The 15,243-nt window shown below is 37.2% G+C and overlaps 1 long non-coding RNA gene across 1 annotated transcript in view; it reads right to left on the reverse strand.

Annotated features, from left to right (window-relative positions):
- Positions 1-15,243, reverse strand: part of LOC142220824 (uncharacterized) — a 253,730-nt gene that overhangs the window by 224,575 nt on the left and 13,912 nt on the right. The window lies entirely within an intron of this gene.

The following is a 15,243-nucleotide window of genomic DNA, read 5'->3' on the forward strand; positions in this document are numbered from 1 at the left end:
CGTATGTGGAATGTAGGGACAAGATGTCAAGACCCCGTTAAGTGAAACAGGGCGTTCCCCAAGGTTCGATATGGTCAACCATGCCATACTCTTCGAGGACACTGAAAATACGTCCGTACTGGCAGAAACCAAGCGTTGGGTTCTAAATTATCTGTGCAGGCGCCAGTTGCATGTGGACAAGAAGTCAAGACAACGTGGAGTGAAACAGGGAGTTCCTTAAGGTGGGATGATATCTCTGGCACTGTTCACTTTCTACCCGGCGTAGAGATTGTATCATATGCGGACGATTCTACAATCATGACATTCGGACCCATTGTTAATGACATATGCGATCGATTAAACTTTTATCTTGCAGTCGGCATTATGGGTTCCCATAATGCCGACTACTTCAACGAATCTGGGAACAGTGGGAGTTGAGTATTATACCAGAGTCCTTAATGTGTCCTTGGAATAACTCATTATTCCCGATGTCTAGAAAATGGGTAAGGTGATTCCACTAGGCAATTACTCGAGTAAAGATAAATCGTAGAGACCGATATCCCCCCGCTCGCCAGTGGCGAAGTCACTTGATGCACTACACCTCCCTAGCCTTGTGGAGAAATTTCCAGCTGCCAACCATGAAAATGGATTGCGAAAAGTACATACCACGACGACTGCTTTGTGTGTCATTTCAGCATACATTAATGGAGGACTCAATCAACCCAAGCCGTGTCATTGGACGGTTCTCATGGCACTTGACCTATCTAAGACATTCGATACGGTCAACCATGCCAGACTCTTTGAGCACATCGAAAATACGTCCCTACCGGCAGGAACCAAGCGTTAGGCTCTAAATCATCTGTGCGGGTGCCATTCGTATGTGGAATTTAGGGACAAGATGTAAAGATCCCGTAAAGTGAAACGGGACGTTCCCCAAGGTTTGATATGGTCAACCATGCCATACTCTTCGAGGACACTGAAAATACGTCCGTACTGGCAGAAACCAAGCGTTGGGATCTAAATTATCTGTGCAGGCGCCAGTTGCATGTGGACAAGAAGTCAAGACAACGTGGAGTGAAACAGGGAGTTCCTTAAGGTGGGATGATATCTCCGGCACTGTTCACTTTCTACCCGGCGTAGAGATTGTATCATATGCGGACGATTCTACAATCATGACATTCGGACCCATTGTTGATGACATATGCGATCGATTAAACTTTTATCTTGCAGTGACGGCCTTGTGTATGCCTTGAGAGATAAATGGGCTCCCATAATGCCGACTACTTCAACGAATCTGGGAACAGTGGGTGTTGAGTATTATACCAGAGTCCTTAATGTGTCCTTGGAATAACACATTATACCCGATGTCTAGAAAATGGGTAAGGTGATTCCACTAGGCAATTACTCGAGTAAAGATAAATCGTAGAGACCGATATCCCCCCGCTCGCCAGTGGCGAAGTCACTTGATGCACTACACCTCCCTAGCCTTGTGGAGAAATTTCCAGCTGCCAACCATGAAAATGGATTGCGAAAAGTACATACCACGACGACTGCTTTGTGTGTCATTTCAGCATACATTAATGGAGGACTCAATCAACCCAAGCCGTGTCATTGGACGGTTCTCATGGCACTTGACCTATCTAAGACATTCGATACGGTCAACCATGCCAGACTCTTTGAGGACATCGAAAATACGTCCCTACCGGCAGGAACCAAGCGTTAGGCTCTAAATCATCTGTGCGGGTGCCAGTCGTATGTGGAATTTAGGGACAAGATGTAAAGACCCCGTAAAGTGAAACAGGGCGTTCCCCAAGGTTTGATATGGTCAACCATGCCATACTCTTCGAGGACACTGAAAATACGTCCGTACTGGCAGAAACCAAGCTTTGGGTTCTAAATTTTCTGTACAGACGCCAGTGGCATGTGGACAAGAAGTCAAGATCACGTAAAGTCAAACAGGAAGTTCCTTAAGGTGGGATGATATCTCCGGCACTGTTCACTTTCTACCCGGCGTAGAGATTGTATCATATGCGGGCGATTCTACAATCATGACATCCGGGCCCATTGTTGATGACATATGCGATCGATTAAACGTTTATCTTGCTTATCTTAAAAGTTATTTCATTGCTAGAAATATGATAATATCTCCCTCAACCACACTATTCACAGCATGGATGGCGGCAGTACGTAAGCAGTTGATTGTAAGAGTCGATAGCCAAATAATTCTGACTATAAATTACCCCAAGATTCTCGGGCTTACATTCGACAGTTTTTTTTAAGTCATCTGTCCATTTCACTGCAACTTGTGATAAACTCCGCGATAGAAACAAGGGTTTTTGAGCCACCTAAAACTGAGCAATTCGAATATAGAGAATTAAATTCAGCCGATGAAAAACTGAGTCTTCGGGTTCCAAATCAACAACTGAGACTTCGTTCTACGGTTCCAACTGTAGGACTTTTGGCCAGCAGCAAATATTGTAACTTCACTCAAAAGTTCAAACGGTCCATAGTTCTCAGTATCAATGTCAGTGTTCTCAATGTCAACGTTTTCTCGGAATAGCTATTATCCAAGTTAATGGTCAAAATCATCTTGTCTTCAAATGTTTTCATCAAATCCATCAGTAACATGCGAGCGAAAAGAACGAAAAGAAGCACTATAGTGAAAATAATTAACTGACACAAGCTGGAATCACTAACTGCTGAAGATTGCTGATTCCTCTCTCACCCTTCCCCTCAAACCACAAGTGAGAAACATAAACTTTAACGCTTTCACACTTTTATGTACAAAACCACAACAACATCTCACTACAAACCAAAATCCATGTATAGCGGCATTGTACAACGTCTTTAGTTTCCACTTTCTTCTACTTTTGTTTCGTTTCCAATTAAATGATGATTGCTTATGGCATACAATCTCAGGGAAATGTTACTCTTGTTACATTGGACGTTCGATGTGGGCGCATTACCTTGAAGGTGGCGTTTACAAGGAAGCACCTACATTTTGTAAATATTGAAAATTATTTGAAGTTCTTGGAATCATTTATAGATTGTATTTAAAGAGAGGCAGAATTTTAGATTGTTTATTTGCCATGGTGTCATACCGTCTATTTATATCCTAGAGAGTTTGTATCAGAGACCGTAACGGTTATAAGTGCTATCAAAAAAGTTATTTTTTAATCGTTATTTTGTGACTAAAAAATAAAAACTCGAATGAAACTGTTAAAAAGAGTTTTATTTATCCATCATAAATAAAACTCTTATGAGTTTTATTATACCCTTCACCACTACTGTGGTACAGAGTATAAGTTTGTGCATTTGTATGTAACGCCAAGAAGGAGTAATCATAGACCAACATTTTAGTATACGGATCGGCTTAGAATTAAATTCTGAGTCGATTTAGCGATGTCCGTTTGTCTGTTCGTCTGTCTGTTGATGTATTTTTGTGTGCAAAGTACAGCTCGCAGTTTTAGTCCGATTGTTCTAAAATTTAGTATAGGGTCGTTTTTCGGCTCAAGGACGATCCCTATTGATTTTGGAAAAAATCGGTTCAGATTTAGATATAGCTGTCATATATATTTTTCACCGATCTGGTCATAATTGGCGTGTATATCAACCGATCTTCTTCAAATTCCGTACATTCGAATATTTTATGGGTCTCCAGAAACTTGCAAAATATCAGCCAAATCGGTTCAGATTTAGATATAGCTCCCATATATAGCTTTCGCCCGATTTACACTCATTTGCCCACATAGGCCAATTTTTAACTCCGATTTAGTTGAAATTTTGCACAGGGTGTAGAATTAGCATTGTAACTATGCGTGCCAAATTTGGTTGAAATCGGTTCAGATTTGGATATATCTCCCATATATAGCTTTCGCCCGATTTACACTCATATGACCAAAGAGGCCAATTTTTTGCTCCGATTTAGTTGAAATTTTGCACAGGGAGTAAAATTAGCATTGTAGCTATGCGTGCCAAATTTGGTTGAAATCGGTTCAGATTTGGATATATCTCCCATATATAGCTTTCGCCCGATTTACACTCATATGACCACAGAAGCCAATTTTTAACTCCGATTTAGTTGAAATTTTGCACAGGGAGTAGAATTAGCATTGTAACTATGCGTGCCAAATTTGGTTGAAATCGGTTCAGATTTGGATATATCTCCCATATATAGCTTTCGCCCGATTTACACTCACAGAGGCCAATTTTTTGCTCCGATTTAGTTGAAATTTTGCACAGGGAGTAAAATTAGCATTGTAGCTATGCGTGCCAAATTTGGTTGAAATCGGTTCAGATTTGGATATATCTCCCATATATAGCTTTCGCCCGATTTACACTCATATGACCACAGAGGCCAATTTTTAACTCCGATTTAGTTGAAATTTTGCACAGGGAGTAGAATTAGCATTGTAACTATGCGTGCCAAATTTGGTTGAAATCGGTTCAGATTTGGATATATCTCCCATATATAGCTTTCGCCCGATTTACACTCACAGAGGCCAATTTTTTGCTCCGATTTAGTTGAAATTTTGCACAGGGAGTAGAATTAGCATTGTAACTATGCGTGCCAAATTTGGTTGAAATCGGTTCAGATTTGGATATATCTCCCATATATAGCTTTCGCCCGATTTACACTCACAGAGGCCAATTTTTTGCTCCGATTTAGTTGAAATTTTGCACAGGGAGTAGAATTAGCATTTTAGCTATGCGTGCCAAATTTGGTTGGAATCGGTTCAGATTTAGATATATCTCTCATATATAGCTTTCGCCCGGTTTACACTCATATGACCACAGAGGCCAATTTTTAACTCCGATTTAGTTGAAATTTTGCACAGAGAGTAGAATTAGCATTGTTGCTATGCGTGCCAAATTTGGTTGAAATCGGTTCAGATTTAGATATAGGTCCCATATATATGTTTTTCTGATTTCGACAAAAATGGTCAAAATACCAACATTTTCCTTGTTAAAGCGCCACTGCTTAGTCGAAAAGTTGTAAAATTGACTCTAATTTTCCTAAACTTCTAATACATATATATCGAGCGATAAATCATTCCTTAAAATTGCTTCAGTTTTATATGTTTCCCATATTTTTTTACTAACATTGTGTTCCACCCTAGTGCATTAGCCGACTTAAATTTTGAGTCTATAGATTTTGTAGAAGTCTATCAAATTCTGTCCAGATCGAGTGATATTTAAATGTATGTATTTGGGACAAACCTTTATATATAGCCCCCAACACATTTGACGGATGTGATATGGTATCGAAAATTTAGATCTACAAAGTGGTGCAGGGTATAATATAGTCGGCCCCGCCCGACTTTAGACTTTCCTTACTTGTTTTTCCCTTATGAAAATATTTTTTTTTTTTTTGTTTGAGTTTTATTTTTTTCTTCAGAAAATAAAACTCTTTTTTGGAGTTTAATTTTTTTTTTTTTTTTTGAAAATAAAACTCATTTTTGGATGCATTCGCTATGTTCGTTTTCTGCTTGAAAAATATCGATGCCGCGCTTAATCTAAGTCAGTCAGAATGGGAAAGTGTGGAAGACTTATTAGCCCTCTTGGAGCCTGTATACGTCGCCACACAAATGCTACAAGATCAATTATTTGATAGCGATTTCTTTAAAATATGGCTTCAAATGAAGCTTGACATTCAGTCGAAGCCCGCCAGCTCAGAATTTTGGACAATATTAGAACGGCGTGAACAAGTACTGCTAAAAAATCCAACACTCTATGCAGCCTTATATTTGGATTAGCGTCTTCAGTGCATCATAACGAAGGAGCCATTACAATTAATGTTTGCTCGACCACATCATAGAGAAGTGATTCGGATTCGGATTTTGCAGTTTGAGAATCAAGCAAGCTGTAAACATATTTAATAATTCTTTTCCTAAAAATGCTTTTTAGTTGTTTTTCTCTTTGCAGATAAATAATAGCCAATGCGATGATCGAACGGATGTTTGCGATACATCGATTTCAGTAAGCCATTCCATAAAGTTAATCATGCTATCTTTTTATATAATTTGGATAAGATTAGCACCAGCAATTCTTTATTGAAATGGTTTCAATCGTATTTAATTGGTCGCACATAATGTGTAAAGTTCGGTAATGCAATATCTAGGCCTATCTTCATTACCTCAGGTGTTTCCCAGGTCAGTCACCTCGGGCCTTGATCTTGATAACTTTTACAATTGGTGTGAAATGAACTTAATGGAGTTTAAAATCTCTAAATGTAAATTAAAGCGTTTCTCGAGAGAAACTGTACACCCAAAGAAGGAATATGATCACCTCAAACATGTTTCAAGAGCAAAATGTTATTTTTGGATCGTGACCATGTAACATTTTTATCGCAACCATGTTTTTTTCTTGGAAATTATGTATCTGTTTTCGGAAAAAAATGTTATGTTTGGCGAGAAAACAACATTTTTGCGATAAACATTTGGTGACCATGTACCATCCAAATATAACATTTTGCTCTTGAAACATGTTTGAGGTGATCATATTCCTTCTCTGTGTGTATTTGAAACAAATTATTTTATCGGATCTAATATGCTGGAAGCAATTAATTCTTTCGAAGATCTTTGATTAGTAATGGGTAAGTGTCCAAACTTCCTTCGACACATATCAATGTCTAGTAGTAAAGGATTTGTTACTCTTGGATTCATGAAACGTTGGAGTAAAGAATTTGGAGGTCATATTGAGTATGGTTCCATAATCTGAAATCTATATTATACCATGCATAATATACCATCGAATCTATCCAGACGCAATTTCTTTTATTCTACACTGAAAATAAATATCCAACGCAAACATTCATTGTCCAAAAGTCGATCAACTTTTCAATGAAGACGTATTGTCCTTGATGAGTTTGACTAAGGTCAATTTGGCTTTAATAACTCTGAAAAAAAATTTCAAAATTAATGAAAGTGTCTTTAAATTTATTTCGTATTTAGATTCTACTCATCGTGTCCTAAAATTTGGTATATGTGTGTATATTGCCCCCTCTATAGTTCTTGCACAGTGGTCACATTTGTTTTTAACTTTAACTCAATCGCAACTTAAAGTGAATATATCTCGAATTCTGGCTATGAACTTTATGAAATTATTTAGATTCTACTCATCGTGCCCTAAAATTTGGTATATGGGTGTATACTCTATGGTTTTTGCACAATGATCGTTATTTTATTTTAACTATTTGTTCTTTTTAAAGTTATCTTTATTTTTTCTCTGTTAAGCACTTAGCAGAGCTCTGTTAACGCTCTGTTAACGTTAAGACAATGTTATCATAAATTTTAAAGTTAAATAGGCTTGAAAATAGGCTCGATTTGCACAAAAATGTAAATATACTGGAATTATAGACCCTCAAAAGTCTGTATCGCATTTATTTTTACCGGTCCTTTTGGCAAGGCATCGATATAGACCTATTTAACTTCTTGAAGGTACATCCAAAGAAAAAATATTTTCCTCCGGAATGAAATTTTAGACAAACGAAATTTCCCTTTCGTATGAAGTATTTTCGTCTAGAGCAAACTAATCTGAATTTTTTATAAGCTATTCAACGATTGTCTCTAAAATTTGTGTCAAAAGAAAACTTTGCTTGTCTAAAATTTCGTTCCTCAGAGAAGAAAACACTTCTTTCAGGGTATAGCAGGTGCACTGATCATGAAAATTGCTTGAAACTGAAAGTAAGATTTCCAGGTTTTACTCATCGTATTCATTCAAATAATAGCGGAAAAAATCTACAGATTAAACATTTCAACTCAAGGCGTTATTTCATCATATACACAATATGTCTATGATTTCAAACAAAATTGGTTCTCATAAATCCAGAATCTGATCTTCATTGGTAGAATCTTTAAATTTTTTCTTCGGGAAGCGTACTGGTTGAACTGATTTGCTTGGGAGAAGATTTGTCATCAAACCCCCAAAATGCTATATATGTTATTATCAAGTAACCCGCTACGACGATGAGTTTTCAAAGTAAACTATTATATTTGATTCATGTGGTGTGTATTTAAGATTCGGCCCGCCCGAACTTACTTGTTTTATATAACCTTGATTTAAACCTACATAGCTCCCTTAAAAATTCTTTATTTTAACGAAGCAGTATCTTTGGCTAAGTGTCAATACCAGAATCTTTAAGGGAAGGTAAAAAATCTTTGGCACCTAATAAACTTTTTTATGAATATAGTAAACGTTTCATTTCCAATGTTTTTCTTTTACATTTTCAATTGAATTTATTTCTTGGAAAATCAAATCTTAATTTCACTAACTTTTAACATAAGCTTTCATTCACATATGGAATGATATGGATTTGTGTGATACTCCCTCCGTTTGTATATATGATGATGATGATGCGTATAACATTTCATTGGAATATTTGCCACCCAAGAATATGCAAAGAATGTAAACGAAAATCTAAATAATGCCACTTTATTGTTTGTGCCACATGAGGAGGAGACAGCAAACGGCTGGCATCAGGCCATATGGGTGCACTGCAATTGGATGCGAGTTTTGTGGGGTTTATACTTTGTCATTGTCATCATCACCAGGCAGCAGCAGCACCATCACCAATCGCCCACACCATATACTAATATATATAGTCATCGTCAACATTGTCGTAATCGGCGTTTATTAATTAGGCGTTGTTACCAATTTGAGTACAATGGAATCGCTGCTCGATTCCCAAAAGCAAAATATCTTCGAATTGGTTTCACCCTCTTCTTTAGTATTCATTTTGGAAAAAGACACCTTGCCTTTTTTTATTTTTGCTTCCACTTCCCTTGGGTATGCGGCATTAGTTATGGTTAACCAGTGTATATGATGCTTACGATTGGCTGCTCCAAAAGGGGTTAAGTGTATAATTTAAAGTGCGGCATAATTTGTAAAGCGATTATAAGAATATGACTTGGTTGGCATTATGTAAATTACATTGCATGACTGCGACTGGCTTCATTCTGGATCTTCTTGACTTGGTCTTGGTCGTTCGAAACAAATGCTGCTGTTCTGTGATTTTTCCCTTTGTGATTTGACTATAACAGCGAATAATTTATGCTTGCCAACACAGTAAAGAGAAGAGAGATGCTGTGTGACAGTTCTTAATGCAGAATTATGGATGAACTGAAATGAAGTTAATTTTAGATAAATGCATGCGAAGGTCACATAGAAACCGTTCCATGTGGTCTTGGTGATCAACGAAAGCAAAAAGTGAAACAAATGAGGTTGAGGAAAATATCTGAGTGCAAGCGACAGAAATTATGATATGAAAATTTCTACATGGATGAAAAAGTGAGTTTTTCATGTCTTTTATGTGTGTAAAAAGATAGGTTTTTAGGGGTACACTGGAAAAAATATGAAGCCAAAGATTTCGTATCCTTAAAATACTCGATAAATAATATTACGAATGCGTTTTCTACGCTCATAAAAAGTTTACTTTGATCCAAAGATTTTGACCTTCCCTTAAGGATTTTGGTATTGATTCCGAGCCAAAGATGCGACTTCTTTCAAATAAAGCAATTTTTAGCGACCTATCTGGCCTTAAATCTAGGACCAATAAAATGAAAATTAGGATTAGGGTTTTCTTTTTCCCGGGCTTTTTCCATTCCCGGGAAATCGGGAATTTTTTTCGAATTTCCCGGGATCCCGGCAAAAGGGAAACCTGCTTTGATGTGGCATACATTTGGACATTTTTATAAATTTGAAATCGCCTAAAGCTAAGGTTATAGGGCGTTGTCTGGACAACTCACAATATATATTATATTGATATCTTACATCAGCAATAAATCATACTAAAATAATAGAAACAAGTATATACGGCCGTAAGTTCGGCCAGGCCGAAGCTTATGTACCCTCCATCATGGATTGCGTAGAAAATTCTTCTAAACACTGCCATCCACAATCGAATTACTTAAGTTGTGGTAACGCTTGCCGATGGCAAGGTATCTTAAAACCTCCTAACACCATCTTCTAAATTGTATGTCCATACGTGGTATATATTAAATCAAAAAAGATCGATCCAATACGTATATAATTCAGTTTGACAAAGTAGACATAAAATTTTGACAAAATTTTCTACAGAATGAAAATATTAAAAAATTTTCTATGGAATTAAAATTTTCACAAAATTTTTTATAGAAAGAAAATTTTGACAAAAATTTCTACAGAAATAAAATTGTAACAAAATTTTCTATAGAAATAAACTTTTGACAAAACTTTCTATAGAAATAAAATCTTGGTAGATTATTTTTGGCTCGGGTGGAAACTGTGATTGTGAACCGAATAACAAAATTTTCTATAGAAATAAAATTTTGACAAAATTTTCTATAGAAATAAAATTTTGACAATGATGAAAATTTTATTATGAACCGAATAAAATTTTAACAAAATTTTCTCTAGAAATAAAATTTTGACAGCATTTTCTATAGAAATAAAATTTTGGTAGATTATTTTTGGCTCTAGTGGCAACCATGATTATGAACCCATATGGACCAATTTTGGTATGGTTGTTAGCGACCATATACTAACACCACGTTCCTACTTTGAACCGGATCGGATGAATTTTGCTCCTCCAAGAGGCTCCGGAGGTCAAATCTGGAGAACGTTTTATATGGGGGCTATATATAATTATGGACCGATATGGACCATGTTCCAAATTACAACCGGATTGGATGAAATTTGCTTCTCTTGGAGACTTCGCAAGCGAAATCTGGGGATCGGTTTATATGGGGGCTATATATAATTATGAACCGATGTGGACCAATTTTTGCACGGTTGTTAGAGACCATATACCAATATCATGTACCAAATTTCAGCCGAATCGGATAAAATTTGCTTCTCTTTGAGGCTCCGCAACCCAAATCTGGGGATCGGTTTATATGGGCGCTATATATAATTATGGACCGATGTGGACCAATTTTTGCACGGTTGTTAGAGACCATATACCAATACCATGTACCAAATTTCAGCCGGATCGGATGCAATTTGCTTCTCTTTGAGGCTTCGCAAGCCAAATCTGGGGATCGGTTTATATGGGGTCTATATATAATTATGGACCGATGTGGACCAATTTTTGCATGATTGTTAGAGACCATATACTAACACCATGTACCAAATTTCAGCCGGATCGGATAAAATTTGCTTCTCTTAGAGGCTCCACTAGCCAAATCTGGGGATCGGTTTATATGGGGGCTATATATAATTAAGGACCGATATGGACCAATTTTTGCATGGTTGTTAGAGACTATATACTAACATCATGTACCAAATTTCAGCCGGATCGGATGAAATTTCCTTCTCTTTGAGGCTCCGCAAGCCAAATCTGGGGATCGGTTTATATGGGGGCTATATATAATTATGGACCGATGGGAACCAATTTTTGCACGGTTGTTAGAGACCATATACCAATACCATGTACCAAATTTCAGCCGGATCGGATGCAATTTGCTTCTCTTTGAGGCTTCGCAAGCCAAATCTGGGGATCGGTTTATATGGGGTCTATATATAATTATGGACCGATGTGGACCAATTTTTGCATGATTGTTAGAGACCATATACCAACATCATGTACCAAATTTCAGCCGGATCGGATGAAATTTGCTTCTCTTTTAGGCTCCGCAAGCCAAATCTGGGGATCGGTTTATATGGGGGCTATATATATTTATGGACCGATGTGAACCAATTTTTGCACGGTTGTTAGATACCATATACCAACACCATATACCAAATTTCAGCCGGATCGGATGAAATATGCTTCTGTTAGAGGCTCCACAAGCCAAATCTGGGGATCGGTTTATATGGGGGCTATATATAATTATGGACCGATGTGGACCAATTTTTGCATGGTTTTTAGAGACCATATACCAACACCATATACCAAATTTCAGCCGGATCGGATGAAATATGCTTCTTTTAGAGGCTCCACAAGCCAAATCTGGGGATCGGTTTATATGAGGTCTATATATAATTATGGACCGATATTGCCCATTTTCAATACCATCCGACCTACATCGATAACAACTACTTGTGCCAAGTTTCAAGTCGATAGCTTGTTTCGTTCGGAAGTTAGCGTGATTTCAACAGACGGACGGACGGACGGACATGCTTAGATCGACTCAGAATTTCACCACGACCCAGAATATATATACTTTATGGGGTCTTAGAGCAATATTTCGATGTGTTACAAACGGAATGACAAAGTTAATATACCCCCATCCTATGATGGAGGGTATAAAAATTGCAATAGTTAAAAGACAGTCTGTATAGTCGGTATAAGGCGAATACGAATTTTACTTAGCATAAAGACGTCCTTATCCGTTTTGTCCTTATAATTAAGTGATTAGACGTAAAAATGGGTATCATAACATGAAAGAAAATGTTTTTGCACTAAAGTAAACTTGACTTTAATAATTCAGATTTTTTTTTTTAATTCATGAAAATGTCTTTAAATGTATTGCCTTTTTGCATCTTGACTACAAAGCAAACAAGTATTCAAAAATGGGACATGTTTTTCAACACTTTATTTTAAAGACGTTTTTTACTTGAAAAGTAGCATAATTTCTACTTGAAGTCGAGTCTGAAACTTTATGTTGTCGTTAACACGTTTGTAATAGGCTTTGATAGCATATGAAGAAAAAACTTGAAAATTAAAAGTTGCTTCCTAGAATCAAGTACGCAAAACCTAAAATTAAAAGAGAATTGCGTCGTAAAACAATCCTTACTTGAATTCTCCGCTTCTTTGGCTCGGAATCAATACCAAAATCATTAGGGTAAAGACAAAATCGTTGGAACCGGGCATACTTTTTTTTTCAGTGTATAGTATCAAATTTCATCCAGGTTAGTTAGGTTAGGTTAGGTTATGTGGCAGCCCGATGTATCAGGCTCACTTAGACTATTCAGTCCGTTGTAATAGCACAGTGGTGAACTTCTCTCTTATCACTGAGTGCTGCCCGATTCCATGTTAAGCTCAATGACAAGGGACCTCCTTTTTATAGCCGAGTCCGAACGGCGTTCCACATTCCAGTGAAACCACTTAGAGAAGCTTTGAAACCCTCAGAAATGTCTCCAGCATTACTGAGGTGGGATAATCCACCGCTGAAAAACTTTTTGATGTTCGGTCGTAGCAAGAAACGAACCCACGACCTTGTGTATGCAAGGCGGGCATGTTAACCACTGCACCACGGTGCATCCAATCCAGCTGAAATTTGGTACATGGTGTTGGTATATGGTATCTAACAACCATGCAAAAATTGGTCCACATCGGTGTGTAATTATATGTAGCCCCCATATAAACCGATCCCCAGATTTAGCTTGCGGGGCCTCTTGAAGAAGCAAAATTCATCCGATCCGGTTGAAATTTGGTACATGGTCTCTAACAACCATGCAAAAATTGATCCATATCGGTTCATAATTATATATAGCCCTTATATAAACCGATCCCCAGATATGACCTCCGGAGCCTCTAAGAGAAGCAAATTTCATCCGATCCGGTTGAAGTTCGGTACGTGGTGTTAGTATATGGTATCTCACAACCATGTCAGAATTGGTACATATCGGTCCATAATTATATATAGCCCTTATATAAACCGTTCCCCAGATTTGACCTCCGGAGCCTCTTGGAGGAGCAAAATTCATCCAATCCGGTTGAAACTTAATACATGGTGTTGGTATATGGTCTCTAACAACCATGCAAATTGGTCCACATCGGTCCATAATTATATATAGATCCCATATAAACCGATCCCCAGATTTAACCACCGGAGCCATTACATTTCGCTAGTGTATGGCCGATAACTACCATGTCAAAATTGTCTTTAGGAAATTTAGTCAAAAATTTATTTCTATAGAAAATTTTGTCAAAAATTTATTTCTATAGAAAATTTTATCAAAATTTTATTTCTATAGAAAATTTTGTCAGAATTTTATTTCTGTATAAAATTTTATCAAAATGTTATTTCTATAGAAAATTTATGAAGCATTTCATAGTTGGAGAGGAATATTTTGCAAAATCTTCCAAAACATCAAGAATTCTACCAAACTCGTGTTCATAATTGCCCAGCAAAAAAAGCGTCGCCAAAAAAGTAGTGAAAATGTTCGGAAGTGGATCCGAAAGTGGTGCCAAATTGACGCAGAAGCGATGAATTTAACATAGGCTTGTCGTACGATGGATGTCCACCATTTCAACAGCCGCTGTCTTGAATTTGCATCAATTCTTAAGGTGTGAGGTGAATTCAGAGCTTTGGATGTGAGTTAAGAAATTTTGTGATATTTTGACAAGTAAATAGTTTTTAAAATTTTTTATGATTTTTAATTGCATTATAACGCTTGTCTGGAACGTTTGTCATCAAATATTTTCAAAAATTCCCAAAAGGAAAGGATTAACTTACAATGTAGAAGATAATGTTACGAAGTTTTAAGATGCCTTGCCATCGGCCGCAACCCAAGTAATTTAATTGTGGATGACCGTCTTTAGTAGAAGTTTCTACGCAATCCATGGTAGAGGGTACATAAGATTCGGCCTGGCCGAACTTACGGCCGTATATACTTGTTGTATTTTTATGCCTTTGAATTTGATTGAATAAAACGTGCTAGTATTGAACTAAAGCACGATAAATTTCTTTAATTACAAATTTCAGGAAAATAATCAGATCAGCTGAATATTGCTTTTTTGCCGAACATCGCCTTCAACTTCGGCCAAAAACCCCGCTTCGGCTCTACCCCCTACAACGAAGATTTTTCAAAAGAAACTATTATATACATTAGGCCCGCCCGAACGTGGACATACAATATTTTGGAGCCATCGTGGTGCAATGGTTAGCATGCCCGCCTTGCATACACGAGCTCGTGGGTTCGGCTATAAAAAGGAGGTCCCTTGTCATGGAGCTTAACATGGAATCGGGCAGCACTCAGTGATAAGAGAGAAGTTCAGCAATATGGTATCACAATGGACTGAATAGTCTAAGTGAGCCTGATACAACGGGCTGCCACCTAACCTAACTTAATATTGTGGGCTCTTTCACCATGACAACTCATCGGCTTACACTTTGCGCCTTCTCACTGTTGTATAGCGCTACAAACCCCATTCACTATTTTATCTTGATTTGGTACAATGCGAGATCGCTTCGTATCAAACCTTAAACAAAAAATAAATCGCCGTCTCGGAAGCCTATTCATGCGTATCGAGTTCAATAACAAAATTTCACTGTAGGCTAAATATTTACCGATCCACCCTCTTAAAAATATTATAAATATATGATTGTTTAAGATTTA

The sequence above is a fragment of the Haematobia irritans genome, chromosome 1 (genome assembly GCF_050003625.1).
Source record: "Haematobia irritans isolate KBUSLIRL chromosome 1, ASM5000362v1, whole genome shotgun sequence".
In the NCBI taxonomy this organism is placed as follows: Eukaryota; Metazoa; Arthropoda; class Insecta; order Diptera; family Muscidae; genus Haematobia; species Haematobia irritans.